The sequence below is a fragment of the Thermobia domestica genome, chromosome 9 (assembly GCF_964235325.1).
Source record: "Thermobia domestica chromosome 9, izTheDome1.hap1.1, whole genome shotgun sequence".
In the NCBI taxonomy this organism is placed as follows: Eukaryota; Metazoa; Arthropoda; class Insecta; order Zygentoma; family Lepismatidae; genus Thermobia; species Thermobia domestica.
The window spans coordinates 45,703,474-45,718,625 of record NC_137462.1 but is presented as its reverse complement, the minus strand read 5'-3'; the positions used below and the strand labels follow the sequence as shown (position 1 = coordinate 45,718,625).

At 35.5% G+C, this 15,152-nt stretch overlaps 1 protein-coding gene across 1 annotated transcript in view; it reads right to left on the bottom strand.

Moving 5' to 3' along the window:
- Window positions 1–15,152, bottom strand: part of LOC145694630 (uncharacterized) — a gene marked incomplete in the record, with an annotated part of 79,597 nt that overhangs the window by 23,804 nt on the left and 40,641 nt on the right.

The following is a 15,152-nucleotide window of genomic DNA, read 5'->3' as shown; positions in this document are numbered from 1 at the left end:
TTTATCTTCTGGATCCGCCACTGTTGACGTCCCACAATTATGTACCGAGGCTAAGCAAGACAGTGGTAGAATGAAGAAAAGTAGGAGGAAACGAGAAAACCCACGCACACATAGTGTACATCCACCACGAACTTCACTTGGCGCGAGCAGGGATCGAGCCACAGACCTCACGCACAATAGGTATTAATTCCTTGCAGTTGACAGTCAGCTTAATAGTTGTCGCTGGTAGCTGGGCTCCCTCTTAACTAACGCCAAGATATATTCCCAACGCGTAGCAATTTGCAAAAGCTTGAAGCGAACTACTACTTTTATAAATATTAAATATTTTTAAAGAAAAAATTCTATTTATATGAGGAGAGAAATAAATTAATTCACTTAAATTCATATTCTATATATACATATTAGAATTTGAGTATAAGATAATTATATTTAATATTTCAGACAATTTCGCAAAACTTTAATAATAATAATAATAATACGTACTTTATTTGTGTGCTATATGAGAGTTTAATATTTTCAAGGTGAATTTTGCATTTAATCCGTTTTCGACTGTCGGGACTTTTAAGTCCCATTTTCTTTGCTCATACATTATTTCTCCTGTGCTCGTTACAATGTCCAAGCTTACCCGCCTGACGGGACTCCTCAGTCCCCTTTCCCCCTCAGCATTTCGGAAAAGGGTTTTAAAAAAGTCGAATATCACTGCTAAAGCATCTGAATAATACGTAACTATTAATAACATCATTATACATGTCTTGTGTTATACTTGTCAATGCAAATATTACCTCAAAATATTAATCCAGGAACATAAAATAAAATAATTAACAAGAAATAAAAGACATGAACTGAATTTTCGTTCAAGAAACAATACCTTTGCTGTTCAATATGAATTTTAAATGTAGCTTTTTTTTCCCTCGAATCTGCAGCCACTATTTTAACGTATACGAAAAATGACGATAAATTTTTAAGTAAGAATACTTCAGATTTATGTCTCCTGAAATCCTTTATAGAGTAGTGAAAAATTCATTATGTATTGCCACAAAACGTTACTTCTTTCGTCTTTGTTTAAATTAATGTGTTAAAACTTAAACCATTTTTAAGTTTTCCTTACACTTAAATAAAATTTTCCAGTTAAGCAACTTTATTTCAAGAACCTTTAAGAAGAAAATTTCCTACAGGGATAGTCACTTTGCTAAGAATATATTTCTTCAGTCACTTTGCTAAAAATATATTTCTTCATATTCGTTATCATAAGTTTAAATATCTCATCCTAGAGTGAATCAAGGTACCTTTTCCTTTATTCGAGATGCATCCGCAGGATTTCCGTTCCTGATATTTGACAGATTTCAAACCATACAATGATTTCACTATAAAACGAGCAATAATAGTTTCCACAGAAGAGAAAGTACGTAATATAAAATCGAAGAGTCGATATCATTCTTTCCAAAATTATATTAATAAGTTTGTGTGCAACCGAAAAAGGACAGCAGCAATGCATTTGCTCTGTCCTGGGTGATGGCGGTAGCAGTTGTTTTGTTGTTAGAATAATAATTACTAATCACCATATACATAGTAATAAAATAACTAGCATCCAAAGTTTTCTAAGTAATTATCTTAAGTAAATATTACATTAAAAGCTCCAATGAATACTTGTTCACAGACGCGTAATTTTCTTCTATATGCGTCGGACAATGAAGTTGAGTACTGTCAGTATTATTTGGCCATAAAGCTGATGCAGCAGGCTATCGCTTAAGGGTTACCTATTTTCTCTGAATCTACAGTCTCAAATTTGGTAGGAAACATAATTCTCTACGTATACCTACAATTCTTACGCCAATGATGTTGGAGAGAACACCATACGTACTTTGCATCGTATTTAATGACAGCTGATAATAGAATTAATGAAAAATATGCTACCTCAACAAAATTGTTGACATGGGTTTGAATTAATGAAATTTCACCCCAGTGGCTCCTAAACTTCTTTTTCCAACAATGAGACCTAGCTAAATCGCTTCCTCGCACTTCACTGTAAGTAGTTCGTTAGCCTTGCTTTAATAATTCGAGCTAGAAAAAGTACAGTTTCGGAACAAAGCAAAAGGTTTTAATTAAAATTATAAACTGTTACAGTTTCGTCAACCAACTAAACATTTGACTTCACCATACATAGTACTGAATGTCTGATGAAGCCAAATGTTTATTTAGCTGTCGAAATTATGTTCTTTCTAGTTCAAAATGGATAAATTCACATCATTTTATACAATTAAGCAATCAGAGAATTATAAAGATGGTTATCCGAATATTGAAAATACCTTAACGAAAAGCAAATTATCGTGGACCACATTTAGTATGTGAAGTACACCTTGCATTTGTCGTGCAATTGGGACATTTATATCCTGAATAGTTTCCAGAAACTTGTGGATCATTCTTCATGGAGTACAGCATGAAGCTGCATAAGCGATATTGGACGAGGAAACCTACACTGGACCCAATGTTCTAAAACTGAGCACTGACGTTCTACGATGTTTGAGTAGGGAGATTTAGTGGACCAATATATGATGGTTTTCATCCTGAACTTTCTCGAATTATGCTTTAACAGGTCTAACTGTGTATTGTCATTTTGTACGTGCGTCGTTCTTAGGGAACAACATATATACTACATTAGATACCATAGAGATCATGTGTACTCTACTATAGTGACCGAAAACGTACTTAGTTTTTGCTGTGGTAGAGCAGTGATAAATGAAGACCAATACAATGGAAGATGCGTATTTTTACGTTTCGAAGTAATCTCTATCAGCATTCAAGGCCTTTTGCGAACGTTACTGCAGCTGCACATTACTCTGGTGACGAAATTCGGCAGCCGTGGATGCAAAGTATTTTGTGAGTGTGTTAAGCAGGTCTCCCTTATTTGCGAAGGATTTCTCACGGTGTTGTTGTCAAGGGAGTGAAACGGTGGTAATCTATTGGTACAAGGTCCGATGAATACGGTGCATGACAATCTCCCAGTCAAGTTGCTGAACGGTCTCCAGGGTCCTCTTTGCCACATGAGACTTGGCAATGTCATGCAGAAACAGCACACTCTTGCGCTTCACCAATGGCGGCTCCTTCTTCCGCAATGTATGGTGCACTCTTTGCAACTGCTGAGAGTACAGGTCAGCAGTGATAGTCTGACCAGATGGGTGAAGCTCGTAATGCACCACTTGCCGATAATTCCACCATACAGGAGCGTAACTTTTCATGGGTACACAGGTGGTCTTGAGGTGTGGGAAAAAGAGTTACATGGCGATAACCAATGTCTGGTAGGCTTGGGAGTGTCATAGAGGGCCCACTTTTCGTCACCAGTGAGCAAGCGATCAAAGATGCTGTGTTCAGGTACCAAGTGAAGAAGGACAAACAGACTGTCACTCGTTGTTTCTTGTTGACTGCCGGCAATGTGTTGAATACCCACTTGCTTAACTTGTATACTTCTTTATACCATGCAGGTGCAGTCTGTCTCAGCGGGAACACGAAACCTTTCTGCAAGTTTATTACACTTTAGACTATTTTCTTCCTCGATGACTGCTCTCAGGGCCTCGTCATCCATCACATGTGGTCGCCCACTGCAAGAATCCGAAAGACTTGCCTCCTGAACGGAATTTCTAGAACCAATGCCTGGCGTGCGTGCGTTCGCGGCATTCTTCCCAAATGACTGGCATATACAGTAACTTAATGTGTTAACTAACAGAACCACCTTAAAGTCATACAATAAACAAATGCGAACAAGCTGCTTCGATACCTCTATTTTTCTTCGACTGCTGTATGTGTGTCCTGTAGACCGATGGTCAAACTAACTCCCGATTGCTTGGCAGGCACGTGTGTCACTTCGTTTTCTCTCTATGAACAGATGATTAATGTGACAAAAAAAAAAAAAAAAAAAAGGCAAGGACTTTCTTTCTTGGTTATCTTGTAATAATACAGGGTGTCTACTAAAATTTCAAAATGAAATTTCCTGACTTTTTCGTGACCTTTTCTTTATCAAATCATAACATTTCCTAATATTTTCAAGAGCGAATTTAGGTGTGAATTAGGCCGAATTTTCATCCATGCGATGAAAACGTACTTTGCTTGCGATTTGGTAGCGTTTAAAGCTTACCATAGACATTTTTGGTGGTGAACTTTGACGTTTTATAGAACAAAATTTTCCAATCTGTACTTACATTTGAACAGTTAAAAAAAATCGTGACTCAAAAGCCATATTTCGTGACTTTCATGTCCATTTTCTGATTTCATGACTTTTTCGTGACATTCGTGATCGATAGACACCCTGTAATAGGACGAAAACAATTCCATGAAATTGTTGTCTACAGTACTGTTGTTAAAATTATTCGAATTTTTATTATTATTAATATTTGATTACTTAATAATAATAATAATAATAATTATTATTATTATTATTATTATTATTATTATTATTATTATTATTATTATTATTATATTCGAATATAAATAATCTTTTTCATATTCGAACAATTCTACGAATATTCGAATAACAAATATTTGAAGAATCCTTATTCAAATATTCCAGATCCTGTCAATTCTTCACAGTTCGTCATTTACGCTGAATTCGATGGTGTGATAATACTTGTGAAAGAAAGTTTCATTCAGTAGAACAAGAGCAGGAAAATGGTTAGCACATAACCACTCCACCTCTTTCCTAAGCAATGCTTAAGGGTGTGTCTCACGCGTGAAAAAGTCTGTTTTAAGTCTTTTAAGATGTTCGTTTGTATGCCAGACATAAGTTACGTGAAACATATCCATACATTTTAATGTGCGATGCGAACCACAATGTTTCGCCAGCGGAAATCGAACCTGTATCGGAGACTGTTACACTCAAAGCGATTAACTATCCATTTCGCCACGACCGAGCTCGAAATCTAGAAATGGCGGATTAAATAGAACATTATTGGCCCTGCACTAGTATATTGCGCGTAACACTGTATGTATGCAACACTTTTTCCGAGATCATAAATGATATTTAAGTCAGTGTTTTATAAGTTACGGAGTTTTATAGTAAAATACATAAAACTAATATCAAAGATGATACAAAAGTGACTGTAGCTTTTAGTTAAAACGCAGACTCAAAAATGTGTGTACCTAGATACATTCGGGCTGTTTATTATGTCCCTACTGGAACAGAACCAACCGGGAGTAATTTTAAAAAATAGACCACTACCACATTCTGCCCATACGTATCTTAATGATATTTTCTCTCAAAATACGGAGATAAAGAGTAGGGTTGACAGTCCTAGATGCCAAGGAATCCATGACGGATATTGAGAAACTGACAAGACTTATGGTGTCATTCCGTGCCAGCAACAACAAAATGAGGAGCGTAACGCAAATAATGTAAAATATTGATTTTAAATACTATGCCTATTATCGTAGACCAAAACGCAGATTCTGCGTTACGTTGACGCAAAACGTTACGGAATGGTGTCCTTACTGCTGTTCTAGCAAAAATTTTCTACTAATATTGTCAATATATGTACAGAAACTGAATTTATCCGAGAAGTGCCCTATGCACCAACAAAGAATTACGCTATTAAGTACGCAATATTAAAAAAAAAAAAAAAAATCTCTCAAACAATTTCTTGTTAAGGCTCTTTAATAAGTTCATCCACATTTTCTTGAAATTTAGTGATTTTCTTAAGCTAGGTTGCCATGCTGCAAGAATCTTGCAGCTGTCATTAAAATAATCTTACAAGCCTACAATATTTCTCCATGTAAACATAATCTTCAAAGAGAGATGCAACATTTTTTTGATCTTGCAAGGAGTCAAACCATGTGCAACTTTCTGGGTCGTCTTGCTTGCTATAGTACGTCCGCTCTACTGGTATACAGTTGCTGTCCGATGCCGACACACCGCGGGTGGTGTAGGATGTCACCAAACTCAGTATGGGGGCTTATTTATGGCTGGTCGAAGGAAAGTCAGCGAGGGTGACAGATTTGTTGTTGCCACATTTTCCCTTTTGTGTTATTGCTAGGTCTTTAAAAAAAAAAACATTACAACATAACATGGTGGAATGAAGAAAGTGGGAGGAAACGGGAGAACTTCAAGAAAACCCACGAGTACGGTGTTTGTCAACCACAAAGGCCACACGGCGCGAGCTGAGATCGAACCAGGGACCCCAAGCACCGGAGGTGAACGCTCTACGACTGAGCCAGCGCGACCCCCACTATTAAAAAAAAAAGGTTTGGCACAGTTGGTAATATATTTAATAGAATTTTGTAGACACTACTTAGTTCATTTTTACATTTCTGATATTCTTCATTGATCCTGAGAAGAATATTCGGACCCAAGAGGAACGAGAATGGGGAATGGCGGAAGCTTCATAACGAGGAACTACATAGTTTATACGGTTTACCCAACATTGTTAGGGTCGTCCAGTCTAGGAGGCTTAGGTGGGCAGGTCATGTAGCTAGAATGGAAGAAAGTAGAAACGCTTTCAAAGTCTTGACTGGTAGACCCATAGGAAAACGACCATTAGGAAGACCTAGGCGCAGATGGGAAGACAATATTAAGATGGATCTCGCAGAGATAGGAGTACAAAGTAGAAACTGGATGCAATTAGCTAAGGATAGAAGTCAGTGGAGAGCTTTTGTGAACGCGGCACTGAACCTCCGGGTTCCATAGGCCATAGAGTTAGATATTCTTCATTGTCTTAAGTTCTTCACTGAAACTCAAAAAATGGGAGAGGAACATACATATACTAGAGCCTTAACAAAAGAATACACTGACACCTTGTGTAAGATGTGCACGTTTTTTGTTTCAAGACAGAGCGTATCATATACAAGCATTATGTGATGCTATATATTCCTCAGCAAAATGGACGACCTCGGGTTGACAGATTTTTATCACGCCATCGCATAAGTTATGCGATGCGACATAAACAGCAGTACCCGAATGCGCGCCTGTATCTGTGAATAAATATTTTATTTCAGTGATATAAAAAGAGAGGGAGGGAGGGGAAATCAAACGAAATTTTGACAACGTTACCCATTCTATGAGTAGTTTACGTAGGAGCGGATGCTGCCCAGAAACCAAACAGGAAATAAATTTTGATGACGCTTAAACTGGCAACATCGACAGAAATAAACTTTTGTCGTCAGCACAGACACTACCAGCTTCCTCTGCTTACTATCTCATTCAAGAGAAACGGGTTGCTGATGGAAAGCTTGCCTGCATTACCTAATTCCAAGTAACCAGCTCAAACGACAAGGTCATCAAAGGTCACGATAAAATGGACAACTCCCCTTTCCCTTTTGCATGAATTAGGCAATTACAAACAATGAGAAATCCCAAAGGCATTTCAGTATGACAGACATTCGCGTGATGCATGCCACCTAAATGTTAGATTTTAAACTAACATTTTACAATTATCGCAACCATAATAATGGCAAAATTATGTTAATTGAAACACAACGCCTTATTCAATTCGAAGGAACTATAGTTACAAAGCGGCGAGATACGTTCTCGTATTAGGCCACTAATTACTGAAATGCCTGAATCAACTCATGGCCTTAATATACAGCATCAAAATAAATGTAACCATGAAGCAACGTTTCTCCTATTCCGCATTTTCTTATACTCAAATTTTCGCTATAAATAGAAATAACCCTGCTTTTTAATTATTTTCACAATGCTGAACACAAAAGCTTCGTGGCAAGAAACGAGTACGACTAGAAAAACACTAAGGTTTCTCCATGTTTAATAATTACCATGAGAATGTCAGGATATCTTAAAGCCCGACTTCGGAGATCCATTTTGTTCTCAAACAAAAGAATCAATTTTTCCTTAACAATCTCAATCACAATAATTTTCGACCAACCAATCTTGCAAAGAAGAATTTCAGAGTTAGAACCGTTCATTCATATTAGTATTGTCTTCGTTAAACCTTGTGTGAAAAGTGACTCTGGTGAGACCCCGGTTCGATTCCAGATCGGATCCCACATTAAACTATAGATCCACATCTTATGCAGGCTCGGCGCTGAAAAGAACGTTAAACTTCAAATTACCCAAACCTCATGGGCACAATGTTGATAGAAAAAACTGAGTTTTTTCCTGTTTCATTCTAGATAAGTTAATAGGAGATCAAAACAAGTTTTTTTTTTCTTTCTTCACGTTCACGCACCTGGTCTAATGTGAATTTTGGTGTTTCTCTTTCCGCAATCAAGCCTCGAGTGTGGAGGTACACAATGTATGTACATATATACAAAGAATTAATTATAACTTTCGTAATAGCTCTATATATTTTAAAACACTTTATTATACTCGTATTTAACTGTATTAGGAAGATAAGTAACACATCTTTTAGTATAATAGTAAATTTAAATGAACAGCTCTCGCTTTCTTGATAGTCAGGGCTGTGAAATGATGTTGGAATTGTAAGCGCTGATAGGGCTGGGGATTGATTACTTACTGTACTTACACAATAATTTCATATGAATGCGCATCCCAAGAGCAAATACAACCTCTATGGAAAAAGCATGAGTGCTAACACGAGAGAGGCAAACTTGAAATGATAAAAACAACGACTGTTTCCTCCAGTTTCTTCTAAACAGATGTTTTTACATTAAAAAGAAATAACGTAGAATTTCAACCGAATAGGTTTGATTCATCCTCTTCCAACCCTTAAATGAAGAAATTAACTTTATAATGAATGAATTCTTATTTTTAGAAATTCAATTTTAAAAAATGAAGTCGAATTTTGAGTACACAAATAATCAACATTTTTTAACGTAATGTTATTTTCAACCTACATTAGATTCATCTTTTATTAAACAAAATTGATTTTAGAGAATGTTTTATTTCACATAACCTTTTTTGATTATTTACTTAATTAGCCAGATTACGTCTAGAATTCATTAATCCGGATAATTAGAATTTAATTATATATATAAAGTTTAAGGATTAAATTATGAAATAAAAAAACGTAAGTTTGAAAAATAGCATTCTATCGTCTCTTAGCATGGAAAAAAAATCCACTGCAAACACCGAAAGTTTAGAAGGGACTAGAATCTGAAAATCACGACATCTGAATCTGATAATACCAAGTTATATGAAGAAAGTATTAAAGACATCACCCGCTCTCAGAAGTTGAGTCATCTGTTCTACTTTTTGGGATTTTAAAACTTCGCATCATTCTCAGAAAAAGAAAAAAAAGTGGTTTTAATAACTCCGAAGGACATGACTCTTGAATACGAATCACATAAAATGAAGAGGACGACGAATCACTGAAAAAAAAAAAAAAAAATATATATATATATATATATATATATATATATATATATATATATATATATATATATACGTGAATGTGCATAATGTTCTAATGTCTCTTATATCAGTTGTAGAAGGGGCGGAGCTGCGGAGTTCTAGTTTCAAAACAGTTCTTTGGTTCCAAACAACACATTCAATATGCGGTTATTAATGTTTGAAAACATGAGCACAGAGAACACTCAAAGAAAGTCGTACAAATTCAGAGTACGTTGATGTATTACAGATATTGATTGAAGTGTGCTGAACACTACAAGCTGCGAGATAACTCACAATTAAAAGAAACAAGTTCTAACATTTTGACACTGTCGTGTCAAGATTCCCAAAATCATTATTACGATTTTCTTCACAGGAATTAGGAACGAAGAACAACATGAATCTGCACATTGCCTATGGAGTAAGAGAAATAATTATTATTTCCATATGTTCACGTATAGATAGTTCGGATATTTCTAAACATTATTTGCTAATAGGAAAGTGCTGTTTTACTAGTAAATAGGGAAAAAGTATGAAAATAAAGTAAATGTTTAACCTACAATGTGTTTACTTCAGATATACTACGCGTGCCAGGAACCAGGATGAGATGAGACGCGTGTTCTTATATAAAAGACTACTAGAATCCGCAGTCACACATCTGCCTTTTAAAGCAATATTGCACCATCTGCCCCTTATACAATCACAAGTTTCATAGAAAAAAAAAATTAAAGAGTGAATTCTTTTCAAATTATTGTCTAGTCTCTGTCGAACACGTCCTACCAGTTTTTCTTGTTCACCTTTGCTCGCCAAATCGATACACATTCGGCAGCTCAACTGCATTTTCTGCAAGATATCAAGGCTAACTTTTAGGTTACATGTTAGCGTGTTTTAAAGAGACATGAAAAGACATAATCAAGTTAAGAGACAATTCCAGCCGAATAAACAAACAAATAAAATAAATAAATATGTTCGCATTTTCTTTAAATCTATTATATTTAAACATATAAAGAAAAAATACACTTATTTGTTTGTAAATACTATTAACACTGACATTCGATTAATATATATTGCGTACTGGCGGCAAATCGAACCTAGCTCTCCTACTGAGCTACCAACGACAAGGCCAGTTTTCTGTTTCTTACTTATTCCTTAGGTTTCAACTAACAACAGCTTCTATTTTGCAGATTGCAGAATAAAATAAATACAGAGCGAAGTTTTTCTCAGCACAAGTAGATAATACTTTGTGATCTTCCAGTCGCCATAGATACTTAAATAAATGAAGTCAGCGTCAGGCTAGCGCTGGGTTTTTTAACTTGTGTGAAACGAATAAATTTCCGTAGTTTTGGTTGGATATCAAATACGGAAAAGGTATGCAGGATGCCAAATATTTTCATGTTCTGATAAATGTGTTAATCATCTTATTAATCATAATTACAGTTCTTGTAATTTTCTCGTCAAAGATGAGATTCGTCGAGGCTATATACGAGGATCATTGCAAAAGTCATGGCGACTATTTTCTCGAAAATTGTAGGGAATAACAAAATTGTGAAATATGCAAATCAAAGGTTAGTTTATACGTAAACATTACATGTAGGTAGATGGATGAACATACACGTCACCATAAAGATAGAGCAGGAGAAAAAAGACGAAAAAAATTTTTGTCGTTTCAAACGTGTTTTACTATCAGTTGCAACAGTACACAGTAGCACAGGGCAGGAACACGTAACTGTGACATCTCAGAGTCCCTCCACGTAGTCTTCCAAAGAATCCATCACACACTGCGTACTTTGTAATGTACTATTGTGTACTGTTGCAATTTACAGAAATACATGTTTCAAACGAGAATTTTTTTTCTCGTGCTATATCTTTATGGCGGTTCATCCATCTCCCTACACGTAATGTTTACATATGAAATAACATTTCTTTTGCATATTTCAGAATTTTTTTATTCGTTACCATTTTTGAGGGAAAATATAGTTGCCGTGACTTTTGCAAAGACCCTCGTATGATAATTTCCAAGGTACTGCCCTAAATGGTTGCTTTTAGCGCTGTCGAATTCTATAGCCGAACAGATCCCGTCACGCAATGAAACATAAATAGATCATACTTGTAATAAATAGATCCCTTTCTCCATACAAATCTGGATTTTTTTTCTTTAGGATTTTTTTTTTTTTTTTTTTTGTTTCATTCTTTAGCGTGTTACATATTGATGTGTTTTTAAAACAAATCAAAAAAGTACACAATCATGTAATTGTTGACTCAGAAAGAATGATGAGTAGAACTTCTAAGTAACAGTGGGAGTCAAGAGGCAACCAACACAAGAAAATACGTTCTCTGCTGCAATACTGATACCTTACTTCAATTATATTCGTATATTCTCTATACTATTTCCTTACGTAATGAATGATCTTACCTTACGGATTGGGAAAATGAAATCATCATCATTAATAACATAAGAACTAATAATAGTTTAGAAGACTGAGTAACTATTCGAACGTGTTTATGAGGAAGCACACACTACCACAATGGTTCCCAACCTTGTTTACTTGGTTTCCCTTCGTAAACCTTGCATATTTCACGCCCTCCTCTCCTTGTTCTTTGCAGGTCTGACTCATTCTGCGATTTCAGATGCAGCATTGAATTCTCAATATTCTTCATCATGATCATTAATAATAATAATAATATCATCACCATCATCTCCAATTTACATTTATTTCCAGCAAAACTTCTGCATACATACCACTGTAGTGCATTATTCTTTTTGCCAGCTTTGTTTTTAGTGGAACCACAGTTCTTAGTCAATAATTATTTTGTTAGTGCGGTATTTAATTTACCACCTTTTTGTTACAACATTCGAGTTTACTTCTTTCAGTAGCCTTGCACAACTCTCGCTCACTCTTTACGTTCCCTAGGTTGGGAACCACTGCTCTAGCAGAAAGATGGTAAACTTTCAAAAAAAAAAAGAAGAAGAAGAAGAAGAAGAATATGGAGGTAATACAAGTGTTGGATTCAGATACTCTCACTCGAGATAAATTTGATTGTTGAGAGAGATGCCGGGGATACTTTGAAGAAAAATAATCCTTAATTAGCTGGGACTTCTTAACACATTATGTATATAATTATAAATTACAGATTTTCTAATATAACCTATAATACATAAATTATAGATTTATCTGTAACTATAGATGTTCTACTTCCCTGCAAATGAACCTAATCAAATTCCGTACAAAGAAATCACGCACACAAAGACACTTTTACTTTTAAAATATTACTAAATACATTTGTGACTACCGTAAAGACGTTGTTTTCGAAAGCAAAAAATTATAGTATTTTGTTTGATTATTTACTCAAATATTTTATCAATATATTAGCAGAAAGGTAAAACAAATTTGTTTGAGGATAAGTATACATTATACAAGGTGTAACAAAAAAGGTACGGCAAAATTTCCGGAGTGGATTCCTTACGGGAGACATGTAAAAAAAAGTTCCTATGACCATATGTCGGGAAGTGCATCGTTACAGAAGTACGGCCTTGAGCCGCCTGACGGCGTGAAATAGTTACATTCTGGACGCTCCTCAATGTGACTCAGCTCCTAATTAAGCTAAGAAGATAATTTTGATATCAATGTCTTCCTGAAGGATGAACTACGTACAAACCACACGCAGATATGGCGTGTATTGTCATCGAGCGAGCCTGTATCCATATCACCTACAGCGAGTACACTTTTGCCAGTGATACCTCCAGCAGTGTGCCGTTAATCTCATTTTCCCATCCGCAATAGTGTTTACAGATGAGACTCAGTTCACACGAGAAGGCATCTTCAATTACCATAATGTACATGTTTGAGCGGATGATAATCCTCATGAGATCAGTCCCAGGAGACATGACAACAACAGTTTTCCCTCAGTGTGTGGCGCAGTATTTTTGGTAACACTTTACTAGGCCCACACATACTCCTAGAGAGACTGACACGAAACACCTATCGAGACTTCTTCCAAACCCACAATTCTAGACGCATTGGATAACTTGCTCTTGGCTCTACACCCACCCATGAAAATGTACATCAATGGAAAGCTTCATCCTTTAGGCAGACATTCATACCAAAATTATCTTATCTTAATTAGGAACTAAGATATTGAAGTTTAAATTGAGTCAAACTGGGGGGCGACCAGAATGTGACTATTTCACACTGTTAGACTGCTCACTGACCGTAATTCTGTAACGATGCATTTCCCGACATACGGTCATATGAACTTTTTTACTTGTCTACCCGTAAGGAATCCAAACCTAAAATTTTGCCGTACCTTTTTGTTATTCCCTATATAGTACAAAGTACACTCTTCTGTATTGTAATCACAACCAACTCCAGTAAGAACCAATCCGTCTTCCAATTAGGACTATTTGTTGTAAGTACAAATGCTCTAGAGCTTGGGCGCTCAGTCGGTTAGACCTGACTAAAAAGATGTGCTAGTAAAGGCTCCAGTGTAGCTGATCGTAATATATAATATATTTATGTATTTATGTAATATATTTACAATGTCATCTTAAGTAATGGAAAGCATCAGAACACATCATGTACAATTAGCATTCATAAACATTCTCCAACAAGAAATCGAAACTAAGATTTTCTTCCTTATAATAGTAGATTGTATGCTGAAATGCTGAACCCAAAATACTATTGAAACTGCATGTATATTGGATTTTAATCGAGTGGCTTTTCAGAACTTGACTTTAGTTTTTCCACTATGGAGTCGCTGCTTTTTATGAGACTCCATCCATATCGGTCCGTCATTCATCCATACCATTAAGATCATTCTTCTTAATGTCGCCGTTGATCACCTCCTCCAGCCCCTCTTCATTCCTGTTGATCTCTTGGGGTAAAAGGTGCATTGTGGCTCAGTGGTCAGCGCTCATTCCTAATGCGATGGTCCATGAATTTTCTCAAGGTTCTTCCATTTGTCCCACATTTTCATTCCACCAATTATTTAATAATCATTCACTACCATTAGGGGCACAAGTTTTTCGCACTACTAAAAGTTTGAAAATTTCGCGTTTCGTTCTTCATATTTCGCGTTTTGTTGCATTTTCCATATAAATTTTCACATTTTGTGACTCTTGTAGAAAAGATGTTCCCTGACATATTTACAATTGTACCTTTTATTCATAGATCACTACAGAAATAAATCATTAATTCCCTAAAAACAAAATACACTGAATATTTCACTTGACATTATAAATTTCACTTATACAAAAATATATACTTTTTTAAATTAAACTTAATGAAAATCGGTATCAAAACTTACTATGAGTAGGAAAGTTTTGTTGTCTCCGAAAACATATAGGCATAAGATACATTTAAGCATTAAACATAAGCATGTTACATATTTCTACATTTTCCTCCTTCAGTGTTGTACGTTTGTCACTTATCACCAGTCCATACTTGAAGAAAAAAAAAAACTCGTGCCTCTATCATCAATCATCCATCTTCTATAGCCTAAAGAATATAAGTGTGGTACGTAAAACTAGAAATTTCATTTCTCTAGTTCATTCAATGTTTAGGTATGCCCAAGTTAACTTTACAGAGCATGTATAAATCTGGTGGCAAAGCATAGTAACCACGTGTTATAATGAAGATTCTAATGAAAAAAAAAAAAAACTTTATATCTTTATCATCACCCTTCAGACTTTCGGGATAGGACTTTATCTATCTAAGTCTACTTTACCTTATGGCTACCCATCAGATCCGTTCCCATTCGTTTCATATTTTTGAAAATACTTTTAAAAAATTAAAAAAAGAGCAACAGCAAAATTTCCTTACGTAATAGAATCAGCTAATATTTAGAAAATAGTATGTAATGAAAT